The sequence below is a fragment of the Seriola aureovittata genome, chromosome 24 (assembly GCF_021018895.1).
Source record: "Seriola aureovittata isolate HTS-2021-v1 ecotype China chromosome 24, ASM2101889v1, whole genome shotgun sequence".
NCBI lineage: Eukaryota > Metazoa > Chordata > Actinopteri > Carangiformes > Carangidae > Seriola > Seriola aureovittata.
The window spans coordinates 3,963,069-3,976,199 of record NC_079387.1 but is presented as its reverse complement, the minus strand read 5'-3'; the positions used below and the strand labels follow the sequence as shown (position 1 = coordinate 3,976,199).

The 13,131-nt window shown below is 40.2% G+C and overlaps 1 protein-coding gene across 1 annotated transcript in view; it reads right to left on the bottom strand.

The window, feature by feature from the left end:
* LOC130165256 (neural cell adhesion molecule 2-like) overlaps positions 1-13,131 on the bottom strand; it is a 368,403-nt gene that overhangs the window by 281,979 nt on the left and 73,293 nt on the right. The window contains exon 5 of the mRNA XM_056370357.1: positions 11,992-12,121. The gene's annotated coding sequence lies outside the window, so the exon portion shown is untranslated. The remainder of the gene's footprint in view (positions 1-11,991; positions 12,122-13,131) is intronic.

Below are 13,131 nucleotides of genomic sequence, written 5' to 3'. Positions count from 1 at the left end.
CAAATAGCCTGGTGTAGGCGAGCATCGTTAGGCCTGCTTATGAAGCCCTCTGCCACTCCATTAAGTTGTTTTCTAATTAATTTCAGAGTGTGTGTTCAGTGTTTAAATATCACAGATAGAGGAAAGTAAGACTCTGCATCAGCAATGGAGTCTCACTCATCCATATGGATGGAAGATACAGCACAAAATAATCCGTCCTGCTCTTTCCTCACATGCTGGAAGACATAACAGAACAACACATACATCTTTATTAGGCCAAAGGGGGAAACTGGTTATGGTTTTCTGCGAGGAAATACAGATCTCTGACCCTATCTAAGTTCACCAAGCTCTGTTGATGATAGAGAATAGGTTGCATGGTACGCCTCTAAAAGAAGAAGTGTAAACTGCTTTAAACAAGCACAGCCTGTCTCATCCGTCAGTATGAACACACAAACAGAGCAGGAGGCTCTTTATAACGGCCCCACAAAGACAAACTAAAGGTGACTGAGTGTTGTGTGTGTTTTAGAGGTAAAAGACAAATACGTTCAGTGGAATAACAGACAATGCATGAAAATATGTAACGACGAAAATGCACCCTAAAACACGAAATTGGTGATGCTTGCATTTCTGCATTTGTATTTTGTGGTTGGTGGTGCAGATAAATTGCCAAACAGACAACATGACATTACATCAAGATATTTCCAAAGCAACTTCTGATGGCAGGCAGTGATTGTAAAACATCTACGAGGAAAGCATCAGCTTTTTTTTTTTTCCATCTGAATCACAGGGAGAAGAGCTTCTTCCCAGAACCACCATTTCACACCAGCATTCAATGATCATACAGGGAGAAATCCATCACAGAGGAGGCACAGATAGCAATTTCCACACTGACAGTAGCCTCAATAGACCAGGATGCAATGCAGCAACTGCACACATTTGCATGCCTGTTGTTAGTGGTGTGTGAAATACACTCACATGGATTCTGTCTGTGCTTTGACACAAATTAAAAGCATGTAATGATGTGAGAGTATCCAGGGGTGGATGTTTCCTTCAAGATGTGGCTTCTACTCTAATATGGACTCAGCTGTGCATTAATGTTTAGGTGAAATAAGTAAAAATAATATATACATTACTTAGTAGTGGATGTGCACCATACTATTTTGCACTATTTAATTCTACAGTTTAGTCTATATTCTCGTTCCACTCTGGCTCATTTACAATATTTCTCTGGTGATCAATTAGCACAGTGCTTGTCAAATAAACAAACAGACTTAAGTTAGATTCAATTATAAAAAAAAAAAAAAGAACTTCAGGTCACTGCCGTAGCATATTCACAGGTACTTTGGGTGTCTACCTGCATATTTTGGGATAAGTGTCCTGAAGGGTGAATTTTACACAAAAACCTAATGGAGTCTGTACAGGATTACAAAATGTTCTGCTGTCAAAGCTAGATAGGCCAAAGTATTTCCATCCTAGTAGTAAAATGTAGCAATGTACAAATACTAAACTACAAGTAAAAGTCCTGTGTTCAAAATGCTGTAAGAAGCACAAACTATTTACAAAATCTATTTCATGTCAAAAGTAAAAGTATTCATGAGACATAAATATGGCCGCTGTGTTAATGTCATCGGTGGTCAAATTAAGCAAATTTTGGTTTGTATTAAAACGGGTAATTTAATCTCTAATAAAGCATCTTAGTCATTAACCACAAGGACAGAGGCTGCAAATTAGTTTCAGCTAGATGCTCAATGCAAATCATATCTCCCGTGTATACGTTAAATAAACAGAAACAGATAAAATAAAGATATTTAAAATCTACATATGGAAGGGATGTCAAATTAATGGAGTGGAGTGAAATGAACAACAGTGGTTATTATTTAGTTAAGTAGGAGCGTAAAGTAGAGCTGGAATAGAAATACATTAGTAAAGTAGCAGGAAATTGAATTTAAGTAAATGTACTTTTCACCGCTGGAGAACAACAAACACATGGACAAACTACATCAGAACATGAATGTGATGGATGAATGTGCTTTGGCAACTGACATGCTTCATTGTAATAAGTGGGCCAGGTATCACAGGAGAGCTCAGTGATGCTTTCTTTCCCGTAGTCAAGAGAGAGCTGCTCTTGTTTTGAAGTCTCACTCATGGAAAAAGATGATCCGAATAAAAGGGGCTTTTTATTAGTGGAGCCTCGTAGCTGCATGCAGGAAGGACGATCTTCCATCAATAAATCAGGCATCAGTGCGAGGGAGAACACAAGGTTCAAGGAGTTTTGTGAAGGCGGGCAGATCTCACTGGTCAAGCTGTTCTTGTCTTACTACTTCAGATGATAATGAGCGTGAGCCTCGCATTCATTCATCAGTCAGAGCAACATGTACCAGGCAAGAAAGTTGGTTCGAAATGTATTCCACTGAAATGAATAGAGCAGCAATTTTTGTACCTACAGTGTTCAAGCAAATACATCAGATTATCAACAAAGGAAATAGGACTGTTATATATACTGCACATTCAAATTTCAGTGTCAACATATTCTCAACTCATGGTCCTACTTATTAGCTGTCATCTGCATAGTCTAGTCAAGACCGTGCAATGTGGTTGAAGATATGTTGCTGGCATCATCGGTGAGGAGCAAACCCACGCAGGTGAAGGTGAAGGATGCTGGCCGTTACCTCGTCACCGCCAACTTCTAAACTAATGAAATAATCGACTTCTTTGTGCTGTGTGTTTGATTAAAGCGAGTAGAGACAATAAGGTTTGTTTGGCTCAGCATCCATTAAGGTGCATAAGCTCTCTGGTGATTTCTCTTAAACGGATAAACCACTCAGCTCAGGGGGTGAATGTGACAAGCCAACACAGGCTTTTAGAGTGATTTATGTAAATTTAAATGGAAGTCCCAGACAAATGCTGAAAGAATTTGTTTTTTTTTTATGAGACTGCAACGTGTTTCCTAGTTATTTGCATCATAAACAAGCCAAATATATCTAAACTACATCAATTCTGTGCTTCTAAAAACATTTTATGTCCAAAAATACATTTTTAATGTTTGCACTTTGTTTTATTTCTCATAAATTGTGTTGAATATTTAATTTCTCTCACTTTCTGAAAATTTGTTTTTCCATAAACCTTAACAAATGCCAAGCACTTGAGCAAAATGATTTTAATTCTAATTTATTCATGTCTCTTTCGGCAAATGACACTAAATGTCAGTGAAAAAGCAAGAGAGCGATAGAACAACATTTCCAGTTAAAATTCATTTTGGTTTCAATGGAAACACTTCCCTCACCACACGACACTGATCTTTTACCGAGTTCTGCCGGTTCACAGGAAACAACAAAGAGAGGTAAAAGAGAATGAAGATTGATCTAACACACTCATCATAACTACAGGAAAATGTTAAAATGATAAGACACATATCGTGCACCTCAGCTGATTTGATCCTTCAAAATAACTTATTTAAGAAAAAACCACATGCTGAGCTCCCCACAAAAACGGTCTATGGATTAAAGGGCACTACATACATACAAATATTTTGTCTTCATGTCGATGAAGAGTCTGGGACTGCAGCTACAGTGGACTAAGTGTGTATTCAAACTACAGTTTTTTGTCACTTTAGTAAAAGTACAAATACATGAATGTAGAAATCCTGCATTCAAAACTCCACTTCAGTAAAAGAAGCGAGGTAGTATCAGTAAAATGTAGCACCTGTGCTTTATACACAGTTAGGTGGTTTTGTCCAGTGGTTCCCAACCGAAGGCTCATAAGACACATCTGAGAGGTCGTTCAATGGTTAATGGGAAAGAAGAAAAAAACATTAATTCATTTCTCATCTTTGCATTTTTTTATTTTTTGGGGGGTGGGGAGAATATTGAGTTGAGCTCTTTGGGACTTGCTGAGTTATTAAAATGAAATCATTTGAGAAGTTAAAAGGGAAATATTTCTTTGTGGTGACGAGGTGTGAGGGGAGGAAGTTTCCAAAGCTGTCCAACCATCTGACAAGGAGCTCTGATGACTCGTACCGCCATGAAAATGCTCAAATATAGTACCACAGAACTGTTAAAAAAAAAAAAAAAAAAAAACTGTAAGTACAGTTCTTGAGTTAATAGCCTTTCAACCGCTGATGAGCACATTTTCCCACATTTTGGCTGAACTTGAACTAAACCATGCTACAAAGTCTAGATTTCAAAACTGGGAAGTGATTAATAGGCAGACATGTATTAGCAGTATTTCCCTCCCCACGGCCACTCAGCTCTTTTGTAAGAAAGAGATACGAGAATTAGAGGGTATTCTATCTGGAGTGAGGCTTCCTCGGGGCCATGTCTATTTCAATGCAGCTGCCTTAAGGCCTGGTTCAAAGGCTCAGCAAAGATAAAAGTCCGCAGAGTGGGAGAGCAGAGGAGGAGGCGGTGGGGGGGTGGTGTTGTTTGTCATTGCTTGTTAAAAACAAACTGTTGAAGATCATTGAAGGTCCCAAGCTTTCAAAACTCAGACCTCAGGCCTAGAACAAAAAACAAGTGAGGGAATAAGGCACTCCTAATCAAAATGAGAGTCCTGGCGCCCCCATCTTGTTTCCCTCTCTGGGAGTGACTGATGTTGCGCGGGTCTATGAACGCATTGTGCAATCCATTACCAGGTATCCTCCGGGTGTTTTGCCATCATGTTAGGGTCACAACAGCTCTCAAAACAACATCTTCATAAATTTGTGGCATCATTGGAATGTCCTGGATGCTTGAAAATGGGTTTCCATCTGCAGACGTGAAGCCCCTCTGGGTTTAAAGAGAAGCGGACATGTCCAGTCACTGCAGAAAGGAATATTTCCCAACGTCTGAACAACGGCACGAGCGCAGCGGCAATGTTCGTGGTTTCGTGGCTGAGGATATGGGAGGTAAAAACCATGAAAATTATAGATGAGCGCTTTTCAAAAGTGCCATCCAAAATCAATGAAAAAGATGTTTGGGGACATTAACTTGATAAGACTAAATATATCAGTTAACAGGCAAACCGCACATGGTCGAAGCAGGGAAAAAGAAAAAAAAAAAGGGGGGGGGGGGGGCCTGTCAATCTGCATCAACGTGAGATTCATTGGATATTCGAGTCATGAAAATGCTAAAGGGAATATTTCCTTTTCATTAAACGTTTGTAATTAATTTCTTAAACAACAGAGGACTTCTTCCTCTACACATTAATTTCATTGGTCCACAGAGGCATATCTTAGCCTTTCCAGAATTAGCACAATTAACCACCGCTGAATAACGATCACTGGGCCATTTGAGATTGCTTCTGGCTCTTTCCTCTCCATTTCAGTAACATTATATCTAACTGCCTGACAATAGTGAGCTCGTATTTGTCCAATATATGAGTACATGAATTATTGATACTCGCTGCTATATCTGTTGCCACTTCCCTCGGGTACTCTCACTTCGTCATGATGTTAGATAATGAAAAGAGTGAAGAGACAGATTTGCAATTTCTCTCCAAAATGCCTGTCTCCAGCTGTCTAAAGTCTTTTTTTTTCTTTTTTTTGTGTTTTGAGAGCACTGTCTATCTCCTCCACTGCCTCTTGTGCTAACAAAGCAACAGCAAGCCTCTCATGAAAAATGAAAAACGCATACTGTTGTGACGGAGAATATTTCCACTGTCACAATCTGCAAAATGTTGACGGCCCATGTAGGTGCAATCTATTCTATAGCGTTGAAAAAAATCCCTGATGTTATTGTTATTGTCGTCCTTCAAAGAAACAGCGTGTTTAGCAGGATTTTGACACTGAAGGAGTTACATGGGAGTTTGAGCGGCGCTGGGGGAAGCTCTCTTTAGTTTTCACCAAGTACACAGCAGCACAGAATCTCAAGTTGATCGGGTTTTTCATGAAGCTGGCCTGCGTGAGACATGCTTCTATGAAATGCCTGTGGTCACAGCTACATATCAAACAACAAGATGCAAGAACAGTCCCATACGTGACAAGACATGCTGACTGTTTTTTTTTTTTTGTTTTTTTTTATAGAGGTGACAAAGTCATCAGGCCTCATGGAAGGAAGCTCGTACAAAACAAATTTGTGGCACGTACAAGTGAAAGTATTTTTTGGGGCATTTCTGCATTTACGCAGATGGTAAAATGAGAGAGAGACAGGAAAGTCAGGGAGAGAGAGAGAGGGGATGACACGCAGCAAAGGGCCACGAGTCGGACTCGAACACGCGGCCACTGCGGTGGGAACTAAGCCCATGTGGTACGTGATTACATTCTGTTTTCATCCGCCGATGCCTGACAGAGAGTTCCTCATTCTCCTGTTGGGTGACATTTTTGTGATACAGCAATTTAGGGGCGTTGTATATGTTCAAAATCAAACACACCTCCCCATGAACGGGCTCAGGCAACTTACTGTACGATGAGTTGGTGCAGTTAAGAGTTTGGTGAATCCGACTTGGAACACTGACACAAGCAAACCTCACAACACACTGAATACAGGTTCATGATAAGAATTTGCATATTTTCTTACATGAGGTCCAGTGTTTCACAAGACTTGGGTAGTCTTGTGAAGTCAAAGCCTTAAACTTAAATTTAAATTTAACTAACTCTAGATGTCTTTTTTTTTTTTTGATTTGGTCAGATCAAACCTAAAGCTATCAGATTCATGCCATGTGACTCATGTTTACACCTCTGCCATCTTCACAGCGACATCAAACATAGCATAACGGTGTCATTTGTTGATTGACGGTGAGTGTCTTGCTGTGGACAACCTGACACCACATCAAGCCGTTTCAGGCTTTTAACTGAAATTTAACACAGAAAAAAAAATAAATAAATAAAAAAACCTCAGCAACACAAAAAACCCAAAAGATAAATACCAGCTTTGACATCAGCCCATCAGAATGAAAAGCAGTCTTTTCAGACTTATCACTTTGCACCAGTATTCCTGTCGAGAGAAACGCACCATAGAAGGACCCTTCATCTAACTGCCTCAGTCGACCACAGTGCAGCACAGCTACAGTGTATTTTTTACTGATCTGTCATCTGTTGTGTGAAGAATACACGCCTTTTCTGACAGCCTGTCTTGTAATTTGAGCAACCTGGCGCGGCACAACACAACATCACTCCCTCATCTGTTTGTTGACTTTAAAAATCTGTGTTATTACTGTCATTCTCTCCACCTTTCCAACACATTACGCCTCCGTCAGGGGTTGGAGAAGGTTGAGGGAAAAGTGCACAGAGTTCAGCAAAGTTTAGGTCAGTGGCGACTGTATTACGCTTGAGCGAGGCAAACCAGTGTCAAGCAGGACGTCTGTGAAGCATTTGAGTTGGGAAAGTAGAAGGCACTTAAAGGCTTTCGTTGTGGCTGAGGTCAGTGCTATTAGCCTGTAGCCAATGAGGCAAGTAACCTCGGGGCAAACAACTTTGTCTCAGAGTGGATTTTGTGGGCGTGTGGCGAGGAGAGGAGGTCAAGCACATAAAAACTATCTGCTTGTATGTAGATCTATCAGCAGTGTGGATTTTCTAAGTGTCATCAGTATTCCTCCCCTCATTTTCAAATTCAACAGCAGCTATTAATTTGAATATATTTATGGGTTTTCAAATGAAGAGTTCCAACCTTACAAAAATGTGCCTACACGTTTTTTTCTGGAATCCTAATTTATAATAATCATGCCTAAAATCTCCTCAATGACTCCCTTCACTTATCTCCTAATGCCTGAAAATTTGTAACGCTTATATCATTATGCTGCTATAAAGTGGAACATCAGTTCAAAATATCTAGACATAAAAAGGAAAAGAGCTCTCAATCTCATTTTACCCAGTTTCTATAGATCTCCTTCTTGCAATCCTTTTTCATTTCTCCCCCAGGAACCTGGACCTTGATAGACTCAGACAACCGTATCAAGCCACAGAGTGACACAATCTTTATTACATGCATGGCGACTCGGGAGGTGTGGGAGATGGGGGGCGGGGGCCTCCGTGGAGAGGATATCACGAGTTAATGGTAAGGGACTGTGTTTGATATGGGATGGCAGTTGTTTTTCAGTGTCTCTCCATCACGCTGTGAATCTGCCGGGAACTGTTGCACCTTTGATCGGCGGCAGCAGAGGACGGAAGAGACCTCACCAGCGGGGACGGGGCATTTTATCCTGAAATCAACTAGCTGGACGTCCAGGTCCCACTGGGTTACCAATTAGATGGGACCGAACATCGAGACACAATACAGGCCAATTACCACACAACTAATAATAGAAAAGATAAATAAAAAAGGACAACAGCTGTGGTAAAGGCTGCCTGTCAAAAGACTAACAAAAGCTTGGAGCACAGTCAATATAATGAAATAGAAGGTTATTAGTTGAAATCATTTTTTCTACGTAAGTGCTTCATTATATGGCAGACACCAGAACAAAAGAAAGGTGTCAAAACAGGGGAAGATTATGATCTGGTCTGGAGGACAAATTACGTATAAACGTCCATTATATTTTGAGGTATTCTTCTTTGCTCCTTTTGTTTGCAAAACATCTCAATCACGTTGAGATTCAAAGTTCACTCTCCGCCTCAGAAACAGTAGGTGTCAAAACAGTGGCACCATGATTAGTAGCTGTTCTGGAACTTTCGATTAAGTGGCAAACTTGTCATGGGGGTTGTAGATGTTGGAATTTTCTGTCTTTTCTGAGCACTTTGAGGACATGTTATCCATGTTGGTTTCAAAGACAGGACTGAATGTTTTATTATTATTCCTAACCTTGGAAACAGTAGTTGTCCAAGAAAACTCACCAAAAGGTCCATTTTGTGGCAGTTAGTGTAGTTCCTGATCATCTCCTTAGAAGATGGAGTTCGGCCAGATGTCGCACAGTTGTAGATATTCAAGGTTCCACTCTTTTGAGGAAATTAAGGACTTCTTGTCCATGTTGGCTTAAAAGTTAAGATAAGCTCATGTTTGACCTTGGAAACAAACTTCCCAAACAAGCATCCTCTAGGATTCTTGTGCTGATGGGAGGCAGAAGTAATCGTGGCAATAATTTCACTATTGACGAGAGTGGAAGAAAAGCTATAGTTATATAACTCTGCTGCTCATACCTACCAGAGCTTGTGTAAGAAATCTCAAATATGGCAGAAGATATCAGAGAGGATAAAATACCATGTTAGAGAATTAACATTGTGATTCTTTGTATTCTGTAGCATACTTGTATTCGTTGCTGCTTTGTAGAAACAGAACAGAAACTCTTGCACAAAGTCTCTTTGTTGGTTTCTTTGTTGTTCAATGTCACAGTACCATATGCTGTCATAAGCTGAGGTTCTCTTCGAGGTTTTTGGAGCACCACAGTGTGTAACAACTGGTAACAACAGCGTGTGTGTGTGTGTGTACAGCCTCAGTCATAAAATATAAATAAATCTAGGAGTAAATAACAGCTCCTACACTAGTTGTCCTGAAACCAGTACTGGTACTCTTAATAATTGAATGTTCTTTTCTCGTTTCTAGGAAAATAAGGAAAACAAGTGCTGTAATACCTATTAAGTACATTACAAAGAGCTTTTGAAAACTAAAATGAACTCCATTTCACATCTAAACAGTCTCAGCTATTGTTATAATAAACAATCAATCAATATATCCCACTCCCCCACTTTTGTCACGTATTTCTCTCGTCTCCTTTCACTCACTGGCTCCCCTTGCAATGATTGGCTGAGTAGCATCTCATGTCAGTCAAAACAGCAGTTATGAAAACAGAAAAGAAGAGAAGAAATCTATTTCCTAACAATATATAAATTATATAGAATAAAAGAACATGTTTTGCCTGTAAAGTGTTGCCCTCCCACTGTTTGGATAAAGTACTACTCATGGTCACTTTTAACCACACAAACAGCCCAAATCTGGGTATACACTGGATACACTGCATACACCGCAGGCTGAAAACAGATGGGGAAAAACATGCGTCTCCACACCGACCTTAGAGAAGTCATACTGAGCCCTGTGAGGGATGAACTGAGTCAATGTGAAGCCAGTTCTCACCACTGCACTTAAAAAAAAAAAGAAAAGAAAAAAAAAAGCCAATATTTCAACTCCTGTGTCCAGGTGGAGGTTAGTCTGACTTGGCCTTGGACATTTGTTACATGTTATATCCCTCACTTACTCTTCCAGGCTTCCCTCTCTACATCAAATAAAATCACAAAATGTCCCCCAAAAAACCTTATGGGAAATAGCAGCACTAAGAAATACCAGCTTTAGAAGCCTTAACACCCCCCCCCCCCCCCCCACACACACACACACACACACACACACACACACACACACACCTCCCGCACCCCATGTCACTTCTTTCCAGAACAGACTGAGTTTATTTGCTCCAAATATGAGCCACAAGAGAGACCTGCAAACTGTCTGATGCCTTTGTCCCAAGTTCTATGCTTTAATGTTTCTATTTTTTTTTTTTTTTTTTAAAGCAAGATATTTTGCTTTTGCAAAACTGCATTACAATTAATATCAATATAAAGTATGACAGAAAATGAACATGTTTCCTTCCCATTTAGACAGTAACAAATATCTTCTTACTGAACTGAGCTTGTGGCAACTGAAGCAGGATTACGGTATCAACGGTTATGTCTAAGCAATTTAAACCACTTAGTTAAGGTGAGACAAAAAGGTCATGGAAGCTACAGTCAAAGCTCTGAATGTGTCAGGCAGCTAAAACAACCTCATTTAGGAAAAGAACTGGTTATAATGAAAAAGTCACGGCTGACTTCCCGTATGAACCCAGATCTCAATGTATGAGGTCAAATACCATCAATTGTGCTTTTAATGGCACAATATGAATTTAACACTTTTTCTTCTACTACCGCCACGACTACATCCTGCATTAGAACTAAATGCTGACAGTAACCTATGCAGCTAACATAAAATGTGTTGCATACTGCACCAGGGTCTATATAATAGCCAAACCAAAGCGGTTAAGTTGCAGGTTTGACAATCGAAACAATGTCATGTTTGTCGATGACTCCTTTCAAATGCGCATACTCATCAGACCGATTGTTTATTTAAAAATCTTGACGATAGTTGCATTAAGGTTTGGCAACTTAAACAAGAGTTAGCCACATATCTTAGTCACACTTAAAAACATTAGTTGCAAGGCTAGGGTGCGACACAAAGGCTATGTTATTTTCTTTACTGGCAGTAAGCAATGGCTTTGCACATAAATCATTACCTACAGAATCATCCAATATGTATGTAATTCCTGGGATACAGGACTGTTATTCTGTAGTTTGCCAGGCCCAAAGATAGACTGAACTGATGCACCGCTGCTCTCTGTGGAGATGAGAGCAGCACATCTGTTCCCTGCAGTTAGAGAAAAGCTGCACTGTGGCAGCGTTTCTCTTAAAAAAGCAGCAAGTGCTTAGAAGAGTCCTTCCACTGGAGAGTGTATGCAGCAGTGTACAGTGGACTCTGTAAGTACAGCTGAGTCTTTGAGTTTCTCCTATTGGCCTGCAGGCTTGGTTGTAATTTTGTGGTCTTTTTTTGAAAACTTTTGTGGTCTTTTGCCTTCTGTGAGAAGAGAGGTAAAGCTACACCACAAAAAAGAGAGTCTTTTGTGGCCTGGGGCGTGGTTTTGGCAGAAACTATTCAGCATGGGAACACAATTTTGTATACCAGCAAAAACACCTGCTGTAGAAGCTGCGAAAGAGAGGATGCACTCACAATCTGCCCGAGTCAACGACACAGTTTCACAGCCTCAAAATACCCAATGTTATTAACAGCAACATTACTCCTGCTATTACTGGAAATAATAATAATAATCTACCATGTTGAGTCATTGTGATCGGTGATTACGGCACAACAAAACAAAACAGGAAAAAGGGAAAGTAAGCAGAAAATTCTGTGAATGAAGGTGTTCACAGAGTACAGATTTAAAGAAGAATAATGTATGGTAAACTGGGTGTCCTGCGCTGATATATTAGTAAAATGAGAAGGATGTTAAAAGTCAGTTTTGGAACAGACAGGGAGCAAAGGCAGTGACTTAGATTTGTGTTACGTGATGCTGCTTATGCATTCTTACCAGCACGGTGCAAGTGTCAAAGCCAGCTTTTCTGAGTCAGAGCCAAATGGGATGGAGCCGGGAAAAGCTGTGTCATTTCTTCTTCTTCTTCTTATATCCCCCTGTGTGGCAGCAGATGGGGCTCACTTGCCTGGTAACATAGACAGAGATGCAGAACTGCTGAAGAACCTGTGGATAACCCTGGTAACCAAAGCCCCGGAGAGCCCAGTGAGACTTCCTGGAGTTCACTTTCTCCCTTAATGAGGTGGAAGCCTCATTTTAAAGTGCTTGAATTATGGTTTCAGGCCCAATTGCTACCTTCATGTTAAAGTCAGTACCCTCAGAGCAAAGAAATACCATATTCCCTCCATTATTAATCTTAGTTTTGATAACATTTGCTTCAATTTGTTCATCTCTTCGCTGCCTGGAGATGGTGGAATGTTTTCATGCTTAGAGAGTAAATCCTTCAACACGTGAACCCAGGGTCAAGCCCAACATGTTGGCAGGGATCCAGTCTGCTTTACTGTCCTTTAGAAAGAAGCCCTATTAGCTCCTGGGGTGTTTTTCTGTAGCTGATCCAGTGCTCTGACCTTCCTGCAGAGAGCGGTTGAGCGAAAAACAGAATTTCTCAGCAGGGAACACAAAAGCATGTAATTCATTTATTAATCCTTCTCGCTTCCAATTAAGAATCTGTGTGTACGACTGATATGTAGGTTAAATATGTGTATATCGGTGATTTTATGAAAACAGCCTATCCTTGTATTTGCATAGCTAGACTTAAAGCAAGCAGGAAAATGTAATAATGGCATGACCTTTGCCTTTTTTTTTCTAACTGTATCTTTTTCTATTGAGTTGTGTAAAACAACAGAGATGGAAGGTGCAGGAACAGCTCATGCAGTACATAGAAAAAATAAAGAAGACAAGTAAGGATGGTTTCAAGGTTTGAGAAAGAAACCCTTGAAGGACAGAGCCACACAACTCACAACTCAGGTGACACACACAGTAGTTATAACAAAAGAGGCCCCGAGTATCTCAAGAACCACTTTCATAGCGTTGGGGGAACTCTGCCCACCAGACCAGCCCTAGTGTTGGTAGTGTCATGTTGATGAAATCTAGACACTAAAATATGGAAATAACGTATATACCACAAGGGCGTGAGGT